We start from the raw sequence: 14303 nt of genomic DNA on the forward strand, positions 1-14303 counted from the left end.
TATAGAAACTGTGTTTATTTTAACTGAAAGCTTCGTCGTGTTTTCTGACCTCACGCACCTGTCAGTCAGCACTCCCAAAGGTTCAAACAGAAAGCGCACTGCACGGTTACAGAAAAGTGGCTGTTACCTGACATCTGGTGAACGCCCATCCCTCTCTGCGCAGTCACATTAACAGTGTGAGCAAATCAACGTATATGCGCTGAAAATCCGGCCGCTTTGACAGCTAGGCAATGTTTCTGGCGTTGTCGGTTGTCAAGCGGGGTTAAGTTGGTTTTGTTTTTGATATTCCTGACACATTCAGACAGCCCTTACTAAGAGCTCCGTGCGAGCTCTCCCGGCTAAATATTGCGAGGGCTTAAACGGAGCAGTGCTTGTAATGTCGAACGGAAAAATGTGTTAATTAGCTCAACTTTTGCAGGCACGCGTGACGTTATTGGAAAGGTATCACGGGGTGTGTCGCGATTCTCCCTTATCACACCGCGACACAGGATTGTAGATCTGAGTGTCGCGATTTCGATTTTATATTGTGTATCGTTACAGCCCTACTCTGGACAGTTAGTAAAATATAGACCAATCGCTCGCTTTTTAAATGTCTGATCATCTTGTTTAATCCGGCTCCTTTTCACAGCGCTGTACAACAGAATTTCGCATGCTCAAATTCTAGTGTGACTGCAGCTTCGATGTGGGATGAGTTTCAGCAGATCCTCAGACCTTTATTAAACACATGAAGACCCACACTGGAGGGAAACCATTCACATCTACTCAGTGTGGGAAGAGTTTTAACCAATCACCAAACCTTAATGAACACATGAAGATCCACACTGGTGTGAAAGAGTATATGTGCTTTGAGTGTAAGAAGACTTTTATTACAGCTCCAAAAACTGCACCAGACGTTTCACACTGGAGAGACCGTACAAGTGTTCAAACTGTGACGAGGTTTAATCAGTTAATGCATCTCAAAACACAAAAGAGGATTCACACTGGAGAGAAACCATACAGATCTGATCATTGTCTACAGAGTTTCGCTCATTCGGCGCAGCTTAAGAAACACGTGGACAAAAAGTTGCACACATGACATGAATGCAGCAAAACATTTTCTCATGTGCACAGGATGTTTCATGTCTGAATAATGTTTGAATAGGCTATAAATAACAGTATAATACAGTATAATAGGTATACTGTTTTCCAACACTCCTACACTGCAGTAGATGGGGATTGTAATTGTAAATGTGCCGCGCTCCTTGCATTTATGTAAACACATTGATGGCGGCTGAGAGAAGAACAGTTTCATAAACATCTGGCAAACAGCACCTCTGTAGCTTGAAATCTCGTCTACTCCACTCTCCAGTGTATTCATGTAGCTAGTGTTGTTTTGGATGATGTTCTCTGTTTGACTCCCTGAATGAGAAATCCAGATTGGAGTATTTGGTAAATCGTGATTGGATGCCTGCATTACTCATCAATGGCTATATAAAAGTTGTTGTGCTAGCTACCTCAGGACCTGTGGCTACTCAGGAGTCCTCATGTCAAGACCTGCCATCTCATTGACTCTTTCACATTATGGTTTTGTTTTGCATTACTTATATCATGTAGTTAACGTGTTGTTGTGAATATATCCTAAGTTCTTTATTTTCATTAGTATCCCTAGACATGTTTTGGTTGCTTTGATTGATTGTTCTATGAGTTACATTTTATAATAAATCATTTGCATTCAGGTTATTTTGTTGGCTCATCTCTTTTATGCTGCGACTCAAACAAGCGGGTCATAACACTTTGTAAAATGTGTCCGGTTGTATCCGAGATCTTGTCCTTTCAGTTATGACCATAGGTGTGAGTAAGTACTTAGATTACCTTTCGTCTCAGCTCCTTCACCACAACAGACAATTACATCAACTGCATTACTGCTGCCGCTGCACTGATCCATCTTTTAATCTCATATTCCATTCCTCATGGCAAAAAAATGCAGATACTTAAACTCCATTTGGGGTAAGGACTCTTTGCCAAACTGGAGGTGGCCACTGTTTTTCAGTCAAGCATTATGGTTTCTGACTTAGAGGTGCTGTTTCTTTCCCTGCCATGTCACACTTAGCAGCAAACCGTCCCACTGCATGCTAAAGGTCCATGTCCAGAGTACCCGTGGGGTCTTAAAAGTATTGAAAAACTCTTAAATTTCATAATCTCAAATGAACCCAGACAGCACACATACGTTGGGCCGACGTCGTGCCGACTTTCAAAATTCCATCGGCGCGATGTCGCTCAGGGAGCGTTTGCTAATTGGCAAAATGTCGCCGCGACGTCGGCAAATGATCGGAAACGCTGTCCGGCCGATGTTAGGACGACGCAACCGGAAATGCCGGCCGCTCCGCGGAGGCGCTGTTCTCAGGCGTTTTGCTCCATACTTATGGACCGCTAGCTGCAGCAGCTGCTTATTTATAATAAACACGACACACCACTCTCAATAACAGTTGAAGATTTATTAATATTTTTCACAAACATACAAATAGATTAACATACTTTTATCACACATAACCATGTTTTACTACGTTTAAAACAAAACCAACAAGTTGTACTATAACCATGGCTGAAATACTGTGCAATAAAGATTTTAAATACAAAGTCCATTGCAGCATTTACATTAAGACCATAGGAATATTTACAAGTACTTCAAAACATGTACACTAAGGGTGACTATAGTTTACTATGGTAAAAACATAAATCACTTGTGTAAGCACATGTTATAATGCTTATAATTTCTTAAATAGTGTTAAAGAAAATGCATGTTTCCAAGACTATAATTTTTAAATACAAGATAATACCAGTCATGTGTTCAGTATCCAAAAGACTTTCTTCAGGGAGTTACAATAAAAAAAGAGTACACAAACACAAAATAAATACCAAGCAAACATTATTTACAGTAGTAAATAAAATCATACAAATTAAAATAATTGTCTGATAAAATTTTATTAAAGTCTGTAGTCAATTTTTTTTTACATTTTTTTTATAAATGGCATTCAACAATTTGCAATCTCCTCTGAACTAATAACACACCAATAATATAAAATAATACTTTCTCAGAGATAACCAGTTTTTTTAAGCAAACTCTAATTCACGACACAAAACAGATTTTGTCATTCGATATATATATATATATATATATATATATATATATATATATATATATATATATATATATATATATATATATAAAATCCCTTAATTTCTGTTTAACGGAAATATTTTTTAACACATTTCTAATCACAATAGTTTTAATAACTCATTTCTAATAACCGAGTAAATAATATTTGACTAGATATTTTTCAAGACACTTCTATACAGCTTAAAGTGACATTTAAAGGCTTAATTAGGTTAATTAGCTTAACTAGACAGGTTAGGGTAATTAGGCAAGTTATTGTATATCGATGGTTTGTTCTGTAGACAGTCGAAAAAAATTGCTTAAAGGGGCTAATAATATTGACCTTAAAATGTTTTTTAAAAAATTCAAAACTGTTTTTATTCTAGCCGAAATAAAAGAAATAAGACTTTCTCCAGAAGAAAACATAACATTTTCTTGCTCTGACCTATATTTATATAAATAAAACTGGTTGTAAATTGTGTACAATGTTCCAAGAAAACAGACAAAATTAAAAGAAATAACCTGTCATTTACTTTTGTTTTATCTTGTGGAATGTTGCTTACACATAAAAGGGGATATATAGGTGGAATAAAAAGTGTGTCGCCATCCTCGAAATTGTTCTTGTATGTTGTCTTCATCTTTAGTCTTCACAAGTGAGGCTGGCCCAAACCGGGACTGCAGTAGCCAAATCTAATCCTTGTAGTGGGAACCCTTAAATAAAGCAAGAAACCAAAAGGAGAAAGATTAGCATTTGAGCAGTTCATATTACCACAAATATAAATTATTTGTTTCATGACATATAACTGGAGTATGTGTTATGCAAGTGACTAGCTAAAATGTGTAATTTAATTTAAACTTAAAGAGTGTGTCTGAGCACTAATTTTCAGAAAAGCCATTTGAAAGTTAAATTCCTTGTGAAATCATAATGAATGTTTTTTTTTTGGTTTTTAGTATCATTGTGTTAGTATAAATGTGTCTCTAAATATATGTCAAATCTTCAGATACCACATTACATGCAAATTAAACTAAGTTTCGTCAACTAAAATGTCACACTGTACACCACATTTAATATATCATAGCTAGGGCCAGGAGGAATCTGCGGATGTTTTTTGCTATTTCTGCTGAAAATTTTGGTGGAAGTCTGCGGATTTCTGCGGAATTATTTTGGGAGTATCATAACTAAAACCTTAATATATGAAATAAAAAATAATATATTTTAAAGTATTATTTAATGTTTAAAATGCAAATCCAATTAGATTCACTTTATTTGGTAAATAAAGCAAGTTTTTCATGTAACATATCTAGTAAGACAGAAAATATTACTGTACAAACTGCATTGTACATAAATCAGATGAACATTTTCACATTAGTCAATAATATTACTGAAATTAATAAAAAAAACTGAATAAATATAGATTTACACACATTTACTCAAGTAAATAAACAGAATTAATGATAGGCTAAACATCTGCGGAGTTCTGCGAAAAATCCGGGTGGGCCTAATCATAGCTTTATTTCTGCTACAAAAAGGTTTTTCAGCAAACAACTTCTATTATATGTAGGCTATAGAGGAGGATATAAAAAGAAATGATATATTCAACTCTCTAATTAAATGCACCTTATGCAGCTAATCAGGTCTTTTAGGCTTATTTGAAAACTTAAATGACGTGTTGACCACAGTTGAACAACGCTCAGTGAGAATACTTTTTTTGCACAAATTCTTTTTGTTCTAAAGAAACATGTCTGATTGCTAGCAATCATCAAAGAGCAAACTTTTTTTTTTTTCAAATAAATACTATGCTTTTAAAAATAAACTTTTCATACATCAAGAATACTAAAAATATGTTTATTTAAAATGTTTTATATATAAAAAAACAGCTTGAGGAGAGAATCAGTACATTGGAATACTATTTTTTCAGAAGGATCATGTGACACTATTAATTATATACATTGTATTAAATTCACAGTATTACTGCTTGACTGTATTAATTAAATAAAGCTGACACTATCAGAAGAGAATTTACCATACCAACCTAAAAGCTATGAAACAGTAGTGTATGTTTAAGATGTTACTTACTAGTCCTATTGTACTTTGGAGAGGTTGTCTGACAGGAGGATCCCTTCAACTCAGCAGAATTCTCAGCAGACCATCAGCGTACACCAATCTAAGAATAAAATAAGCAATTTGTTAAAAACCAAAAATATATATTTTATATTTCCAGGTTTATAGGAAAGAAGAAAGCTAAAGCAGATTTAAAATGTAGAAAAAAATAAAACCTTTTGACAATTTAATGGCACAACATACCCTAAACTAAGCACGCTCAAATGGTTAATTTTAACTGTTAAGGATTCATTCATTCATTGTCTTTTGGGCTTAGTCCCTTTATTAATCTGGGGTCACCACAGCGGAATGAAAGGCCAACTTAGCCAGCCTATGTTTTACGCAGTGGATGCCCTTCCAGCTGTAACCAATACACACTCATTCACACACACTTATACACTATGGTCAATTTTAGCATACCCAATTCACCTATGTCTTTGGACTTGGGAAAACCGGAGCACCCGGAGGAAACCCACGCCAACACGGGGAGAGCATGCAAACTTCACACAGAAACGCCAACTGACCCAGCCGAAGCTTGAAGCAGCAACCTTCTTGCTGTGAGGCAAACGTGCTACCCTCTGCGCCACCGTGCTGCCCTGTTAAGGAATCAGATTAATATAAATGAATTGACATGTTTATTTAGTGTCTGACACATTAAATATTGCATTTTTAAATATTGTTTCATTTTAAGATTTATTTCAGAATTAACTATAGAACCGGATATATCGTCACATTTTCATGCACAGCAGCATTTCCAAGAACATAGAAAAACAGAATATAGGCCAACCGAAAAAAAAATAAATTAAAAAATTCTGAGGGTATAATCTTGGATAAAAATATCACAGTTTCACAGTATTGTGATTACTGCTCTGAAATGTGTTTTTTTTTAATCTCTGTGTAAAAAACAGCTACTTTTCCCCCATTGAACACAATATGTTTTGTTTTAAGAAACATTTAAAATATTTTGTAACAGTAAACATGCCAGGCTAAATAATAATTTAATAAAATAGTACTATCTTCATTAGACTCAAAAACACTGATTTCTTGTGAAGGCATAATAAGCTATTTGTTTTTCAGATGTTTGCTGAATCGTGAGCTGACCAGTAGCTTTTGATGTGGAGGGTCTTTTGCTGCTGTAAATAATGTTGGACTATTTTTTTAAGTCTTTGATAACGCGCTAAAAACCATATACAATGCATCCGGAAAGTATTGATACTTTACTTTTTCCACATTTTTAATGTTTCAGTCTTATTTCAAAATGGATTAAATTCATTAATTTCCTCAAAATTCTACACACAATCCCCATAATGTGTGTTGACCCGATTTTAGTTAATCATTTACAAGTCAATATTGCCTATATGGATTGTAATTTAAAAAAAAATTAACATGTAAAATTGCAGTGTTAAATGCAATGCCATCAAACATTTTAGACGCACCAGTGCAAAAAGCTAGTCTAGAGCACTTGGAATGCTGGTGTAGTTCTAGTTAAATTCAGTTCAGTTAAAGCTGTATATGCAACAGGTCTCAAGTAGAGGATATAGTATTTAACTAATCTTAACAACTAAACATTTACGAATCTGTATTAGCCAGCTCATGTACTACAATGTAACATACTGTATATTGCCACCTTGATACTTAAGCTTTATTAAAATATTTTGTGTTCAACCGATTAATTAATTCTTTCATTTAATTTTTTCTGTGCAATAGTATAGCTTACACTGGTGTATTTGTATGGACCCCCCAAAATAGCGGAGGCCACTTTCTGGCCACCCAAGTATAAACTTCTAGCCTAGCCACTGTGAACTACCTGTCAGTCCTGCTCCAGAACTCTTTGTCGGCTGCTTGTATGTCTGGATACAGCTGCACAAGTCTTTTAACACTGACAAATACAGCCTCTGCACATCCTCACAACCAGGAGAACAGAATGATCAGGAGGACCTGAAAAATATAACCAACTGAAATCAGTTGAAATGTATTTTGTCTTGTAATGATGGCACAAAAATAAATTATTTTTCACAAAGGATGTGCTGTTACCTATGAAACATTCTATAATGAATGATCTTTTTGATCCTGTTTCCTTGATGTCATTCACTCAGAGATGGTTTGGACATTTGATTGTATCTAAACTGTAATGAATTTAAGTTACACAAACATTGATAGCAGGACCATTGATCTTGTAACTTATACAAATTGTTAAGTATTGAACAAGTCTGCAACCAAACTAGTCAAGTTAATAATACTAATCTCAACTCAACTATGATTAGTTGTCTTGTTTCTGCTGCCCAGACGGTCACACCTGCTTATAAAAAAAGGAAAAAGTATGGTATTTTTACAACAATGAAACTGCAAACAACTTAACTATAAGGGGGTAAGCAGTGAGCATCTTTTATTATAAGCAATTTACTGAATACTTTGTCACTGGTATTACCTAAAAACCAAACGTCCCAAGTTTGGCTCATAGCTGTCCACACATCTGCCCAGTAGCTTGTGGTTATACTGAAGACACTGATCAGCTGGTCCAACTGAGTTTGGAGTTGAACTGCAATCAGGCATCCAATACTGCAAAGAAAGAGAAACTCACTTTGGGTTAACAAATAATGTAATCCCACACATTTCAAGTAATTGTGCAGTTAATTCTCTTAAAATGAATGAATGAATTCTCTTATTGAATTTTCTGAGAGCTTATGAATATATTTTGTCTTCCCAAAATAGCATGTACTGAAACACAAAATTATATAAATATAATTTAATAAGAGCGTGACGTGGTGGCACAATAGGTAGTGCTGTCGCCTTACAGCAAGGATGCTGACTCGAGCCGCAGCTGGATCAGCAGGCATTTCTGTGTGTAGTTTGCAAATTCTCTCTGCGTTTGGTGGGTTTTCTCTGGGTTCTCCGGTTTTGCCTACAAGTCCAAAGACATGGGGTACAGGTGAATTGGGTAGGCTAAATTGTCTGTAGTGTATGGGTGAGAACAAGCGTATATGGTTGTTTCCCAGTGATGGCTTGCAGCTGGAAGGGCATCCACTGCGTAAAACATATGCTGGATAAGTTGACAGTTCATTCCGCTGTGGTTACCCCAGATTAATAAAGGGACTAAGCAGAAAAGAAAATGAATGAATGAATGAATGAATGAATGAATGAATGAATGAATGAATGAATGAATGAATTTAATAAGAGTTAAACTGATCTGTTAACATGTCTGTCAGGAGCTGATCTACCTGTTGTCAAACTGATGAAAATGTTTTCTCAATTTACTTTAACATTTTTGTGTTTGTTTATGTTTTTATAACTTGCAGCCATTGTTCAATTTAAAAGTATTTTAAACATGCATGGACATCTAAATGCATATAGGGCACATATCTCAAAACATTATGAAATATTTCCAGATAAATCAATTTTGAATTAAAATGTATATTAATCTCCAGACTTGCATCTCCCTGATCTTTTTAAAAGAACGGCCATTCGTTTGCTCATCACTGTTTGACAAGTGTCTGGCAGTCAGTCAAAAATATACTTACATATAAAGATGTTCATCAGCAACACGGCACTTAGGTTAAACTTAGACCTCCTTTTCAGTTAATGTGGAAAACAAAAGCAAAAGAAAGAAAAAACAAAACGACTGAATACAAGTTGCATATCATGCCTGTACAAATAAAAAATTATTCATTTAGGGCTTAAATTGACTTAAGGATGAGTTAAGGTGTAAGGGATGGGTGAACAGTGTAAATATACATGTAATTCATAGCTATGATGTAAAGCTAAATTTTCAGCATCATTACTCAAGTCTTCAGTGTCACTTGATCTTTCAGAAATCTTTTTTAAGATGTTGATTTAGTGCTTGAGGTTTATGGAACAAAATCAATGCCTAAAGTCTTGAATTAAAAAGCTTGTTGAATATCACAAACTGAAAAAAATAATACACCGTATTAACAAGTTCTTGCATTTTAATGACTTGAATTCCAGGGTTTGTATTTTTAGGTCCTGAAATTTAACATATCTGTTTATTTAAGCTGTGAATATTTCAACGAAAAATATTTCAAACACGTTTTCATACTTAAAAATTCAATAATTCATATTCAATTTTCAGATTTTACTTAAAAAATATTCAATACCCTTTAAAAATACGATGTATAATATTTAAAAGGTCATTTTCAGTTCATTTTATTTCAGTTCTAATATTCGCTTCCATAAATTCAGTGGATCAAATTCGACTGATAAAATTCAACTTTACATCCGGGAACTGCAGGAGAAGCAATAGATTGCAGAGTGAAGATCGCCAGCTGCTCTAGCTTTCACCAGCAGGTGGAGATGGAATAATGTAAGATTTTTAACCCAGTAAACAGGCGAGAAAAAGGCTAATAATGGCAAAAAAAGTAGCATTTAATTTTAATATCAATGCCTTGGACATTATAAATAATAAAAAGTATGAGTAAAATGAGTAAATGAGGTTTTAGTCATCTATATTTGCCCTTATGTAACGGAAGCCAGCTGGTGATCGCGTAAAGCTCACTCCTCGGATCCAGGGACAGACGTTGTTCTGCAATCTTATCGGAGCTTGTCTTCCATGCTGGCTCGTTACCTGCTCGGACCGGTGCGGTTACTTGCACATAAACCGTCTTTTGATGAATATGATGTTAAGGGCTAAGAACAATTACGAACAAAGATTTTCAAAACCAGAGAGATTTTATGAGAATGTCACAAAACAGTTTACTTGGAAATGTTAAACAGAGTTCAGGTATGATTTAAGGTTGGTTATGGATGGGGCGTCTGATTTAAAATAATTTATCATGCGAATGCATTAAAGGAGCGTCTTCAGTTATTATTTAAACGGAGCTATGTCAGGATTGGGATAGGTTATAATTTCATTATTTAAATTATGATTGTTATTATTATTAGGTTATTTAATGACATGTATGTGGGCTATTGCGCTTAAATAAGTCATCCGTGATTCTAAATTAATATTTCTATTTATCCTTTTTAGCTATCACTTTGGTATCGTCTTTCTCTTCTTTTTTTCGATTTTTTGGGGTTCTGCCACGGTTAAACGTTTGCAAAATGTCTTTAGTTTGTCCAGATTATCGCTTTTCCTCTAAAATAGAGACAAAGCAGAAGGAAAATGAATGAATTAATGAATGAATGAAATGATTGACGTTTTCATGCATGTGCGGTGCGGCTTGCTCACGACAAATTCGAACGAGTGGCCGCGAGCTCCGGTGGCCGGTCAGAGCCAGCGCCGCATATCAAACTGATTAAGAGATGCTGGATGGCTGCCAATATATGATAGGAATTCTTCCAAAGTTTCAGATGATATCTGGGCGTGTGCATAATAATGTAAAATGAAAGTGAAAGTCATGACATTTGGCCAAGCATAAGAATAGCCTACAAGAGTGTTTCGATTATTATATTAATCATGCCATATGTCATGCTTGGGCTTATATGAATAACACCTGGCTGTTTACCATGTCCGAAAGTGGAGCTGACGTCGGCGAGAAATTGCTTGTATAATTGTAAAAAGAGTGATGAATATTAATGGATTTCTTATATCTGTCATTTCTGATAATATAATTGATTAGTGTGAGCTTATGAGTTTCCAACACAGCAAAAATGCATCCAGAATCCTAAACCAATAACTTTGTCCAGCAAAAATTATGATTTTATAGGCTACTGATTTTTTTTTTAAAACAATAAAAAAGAAACTATTAGCTACCCTAGCAATTGTTTATTTAAATATGATCATCTCAAAATATAAAATAAAAACATAATGGTTTGACTTTGTGAAATCATAAAACAGACTTGCAAAAAAGAGTTAATAGAATAAATGAGCAAATACATTCTCTCCAGTAGATGGCGATTAAAGCTCAGTTATACCCCATGAGGATGAACATTGAGCTGCTTTGCAGGAACCCCTCAACCACGCATGTCAAACCACGCATTCTAAACATAATCTTATGAAACTAGCTCAAGTGACAACTATATTAAATTTAAACCAGTTTAAATAAGTTTATATGTTTAATACCTGCAAAAAATATCAACATTGCTAATCATAAAATACAAACGGTCGCTGCAAAGTTATAAATAACGGTTTTCTCATTTAATACTGAAAACAAATTAAAGTCAGTTACAACTGCCTATTATCAAACCACAGGCGACTCATTTTATTACTTATCATTGGCTGCGACATTGCCACTTTTGCGTTCATACCTTTTTCTCGCCTACAGGTTTTTAAATGATGAAAATGTATAACCTATCCCAATCCTGACATAGCTGCGTTTAAACAGCGCAAACATTACTCCTTATAGTTATGCCATATTAGACGGTTCTGTGTGAACAACTGAAGACGCTCCTTTAATGCATTCGCACATTATATTAAATTATTTTAAATCAGACGCCCCATCCATAACCAACCTTAAATCATACCTGAACTCTGTTTAACATTTCCAAGTAAACTGTTTTGTGACATTCTCATAAAATCTCTCTGGTTTTGAAAATCTTTGTTCGTAATTGTTCTTAGCCCTTAACATCATATTCATCAAAAGACGGTTTATGTGCAAGTAACCGCACCGGTCCGAGCAGGTAACGAGCCAGCATGGAAGACAAGCTCCGATAAGATTGCAGAACAACGTCTGTCCCTGGATCCGAGGAGTGAGCTTTACGCGATCACCAGCTGGCTTCCGTTACATAAGGGCAAATATAGATGACTAAAACCTCATTTACTCATTTTACTCATACTTTTTATTATTTATAATGTCCAAGGCATTGATATTAAAATTAAATGCTACTTTTTTTTTGCCTTTATTAGCCTTTTTCTCGCCTGTTTACTGGGTTAAAAATCTTACATTATTCCATCTCCACCTGCTGGTGAAAGCTAAAGCAGCTGGCGATCTTCACTCTGCAATCTATTGCTTCTCCTGCAGTTCCCGGATGTAAAGTTGAATTTTATCAGTCGAATTTGATCCACTGAATTTATGGAAGCGAATATTAGAACTGAAATAAAATGAACTGAAAATGACCTTTTGAATATTATACATCGTATTTTTAAAGGGTATTGAATATTTTTTAAGTGAAATCTGAAAATTGAATATGAATTATTAAATTTTTAAGTATGAAAATGTGTTTGAAATATTTTTCCTTGAAATATTCACAGCTTAAATAAACAGATATGTTAAATTTCAGGACCTAAAAATACAAACCCTGGAATTCAAGTCATTAAAATGCAAGAACTTGTTAATACGGTGTATTATTTTTTTCAGTTTGTGATATTCAACAAGCTTTTTAATTCAAGACTTTAGGCATTGATTTTGTTCCATAGAGGTTGAACTAATATAATGGTGATTATCAAATGGTGCTGATTTGCTGCTCAAGAAACATTTCGGATTGCTATCAATGCTAAAAACAGATGTGATGACAAATAATTTAGTGTAAACTTTTTTCTAAGATTTAATAAATCAATTAATCATAAAAAAATTAAACAGAATGAAAATCACAAATAATACTTCATTAGCAGCAAATCTATATATTTATTAAGTTCTGAAGAATCATGTGATGTGAAATTTAATACCACTAACATGTTTCAATGTCAAAACTTTCTTAAAACAACTGCAATAAAGACAAGTAACAGATGCATAATATATAGACATGTAACATGTGCATAATGATGTGCAATGGAAATTCATATGAATTAATCCTCTGCTTAAAGTTACCTGTCTTTCCTGTATCTCTGTGATCAGCTCCCTTCAGAAATTTAGGAATCTTGTGTTATATTTTCTGTAGCAGGAGGTTATTCTCTCACTCCTGAAACCACAGAACACTTTTTTACTTAACATTTAGTTTAAGATACCATGAAATATCAAAACACGATTGAACTTTTGATTCACGGTCCTTTACAGTAACGTTACAATGCGTATTTTAGACTACATATGGAGTGCATTCAATAAAACATTGACAAAACCTCTCATCTACACATAAAGAATAAATAAAAGCCAAAACTTTAACAAACAAGTTTAACAAGAGCTAACATTAAGTAAGTTAACGTAATATTACCCCGACGCTAACGTTACCAGTGCTAATATGCTAACGGACTTTTACGAAGACTTACCACTCTTATATAACATAATATTCAACTGAATATTCATCAATTGCCAATAATAAATGTGTGAGGAACAGTTTTATTTAGTAATTGCTTTGTTTTAGGGACTAAACTTACCTGAAAACAGTCAAAACGGCAGCTTGAGAGAAGTCGTGTTGTGTCTTTTAGGTGGTGTCGTGTCGTGTTGTAGCTTCGTTTCCCATAGCAACATCCTCTCCGCTCCAGTGTTGGAAGCAAGACGCGCGCGCGCACATTAAAGTCTTGCAGTATTACATTTATAAACATGATCACTCCATAGACAATTTAAATAATAACCTTGTATTTTATATCTTGAATTTAAAATGTATTTAGCAGTTTTATATACGCTATTATCTTTAAGACGAGCTTTATAGCCTACTAAACTGTTACAAAACAAACACTTTATTTGTGCATTCACTGTCAAAAATAAATAACCAATAAATATAAATGCAAGTATATATAAAACAAAGATGTCACTCTGTAAAAAGGTGTTTATTTTAATTAAACAGCCGAAATGCAGAACATACTTAATTTTTACACTGGGAAAAATGTATTAGAAAAAGCCACAATAAAAAAAAGCAAACAGCAGTTAACACCAGAAAAAAACAACGTTTTCATTATTAAAGCATAACAATAAAACTTTTTATATTTTAATGAATTGAAATCATGTATTGTAGGCATTTTGGTCAGTTTTACTGCATTAATGTAGGCTATTTAAAGCTGGACCGACCGACGCAGTAGACATGATGCATCTCGCGTTTGTCTAATTTATTATGCACGCAAAAACTTACTTGTAAACCAAATATGTTGCCGGATTCTTTCACGGGCATGAGAGATCAAGTACTTATGAAGTGCTTCGTCGGCCTCTGGTCGTTAACCGACGCAGAGCCGACGTTTGTTGAGCTGGAACAATAGAACACACGACCGAACGATCATGCGTATGTTTGGCCGACCATATACCGATG

At 34.4% G+C, this 14303-nt stretch overlaps 1 protein-coding gene and 1 long non-coding RNA gene across 24 annotated transcripts in view; one reads left to right on the plus strand and one right to left on the minus strand.

Annotated features, from left to right (window-relative positions):
• The window catches only part of LOC137489472 (uncharacterized), a 204240-nt gene that overhangs the window by 156946 nt on the left and 32991 nt on the right, over positions 1-14303 (plus strand). The window lies entirely within an intron of this gene.
• On the minus strand, positions 2460-13521 carry LOC147844812 (uncharacterized). 21 transcript variants are annotated; one of them, XR_015483604.2, is made up of 11 exons: positions 13438-13521; positions 12935-13025; positions 8753-8802; positions 8030-8136; positions 7663-7793; positions 7490-7530; positions 7269-7360; positions 7042-7189; positions 5759-5830; positions 5211-5298; positions 2460-3844 (listed from the first exon to the last, which is right to left on the minus strand). It is a non-coding gene; the product is annotated as an uncharacterized LOC147844812 (long non-coding RNA). The 21 variants fall into 21 exon arrangements; XR_015483606.2 differs by having other exon boundaries at positions 7490-7533; XR_015483598.2 differs by having other exon boundaries at positions 8030-8327.

The sequence above is a fragment of the Danio rerio genome, chromosome 4, assembly GCF_052040795.2.
Source record: "Danio rerio strain M-AB ecotype USA chromosome 4, GRCz13ab, whole genome shotgun sequence".
Taxonomy (NCBI): domain Eukaryota; kingdom Metazoa; phylum Chordata; class Actinopteri; order Cypriniformes; family Danionidae; genus Danio; species Danio rerio.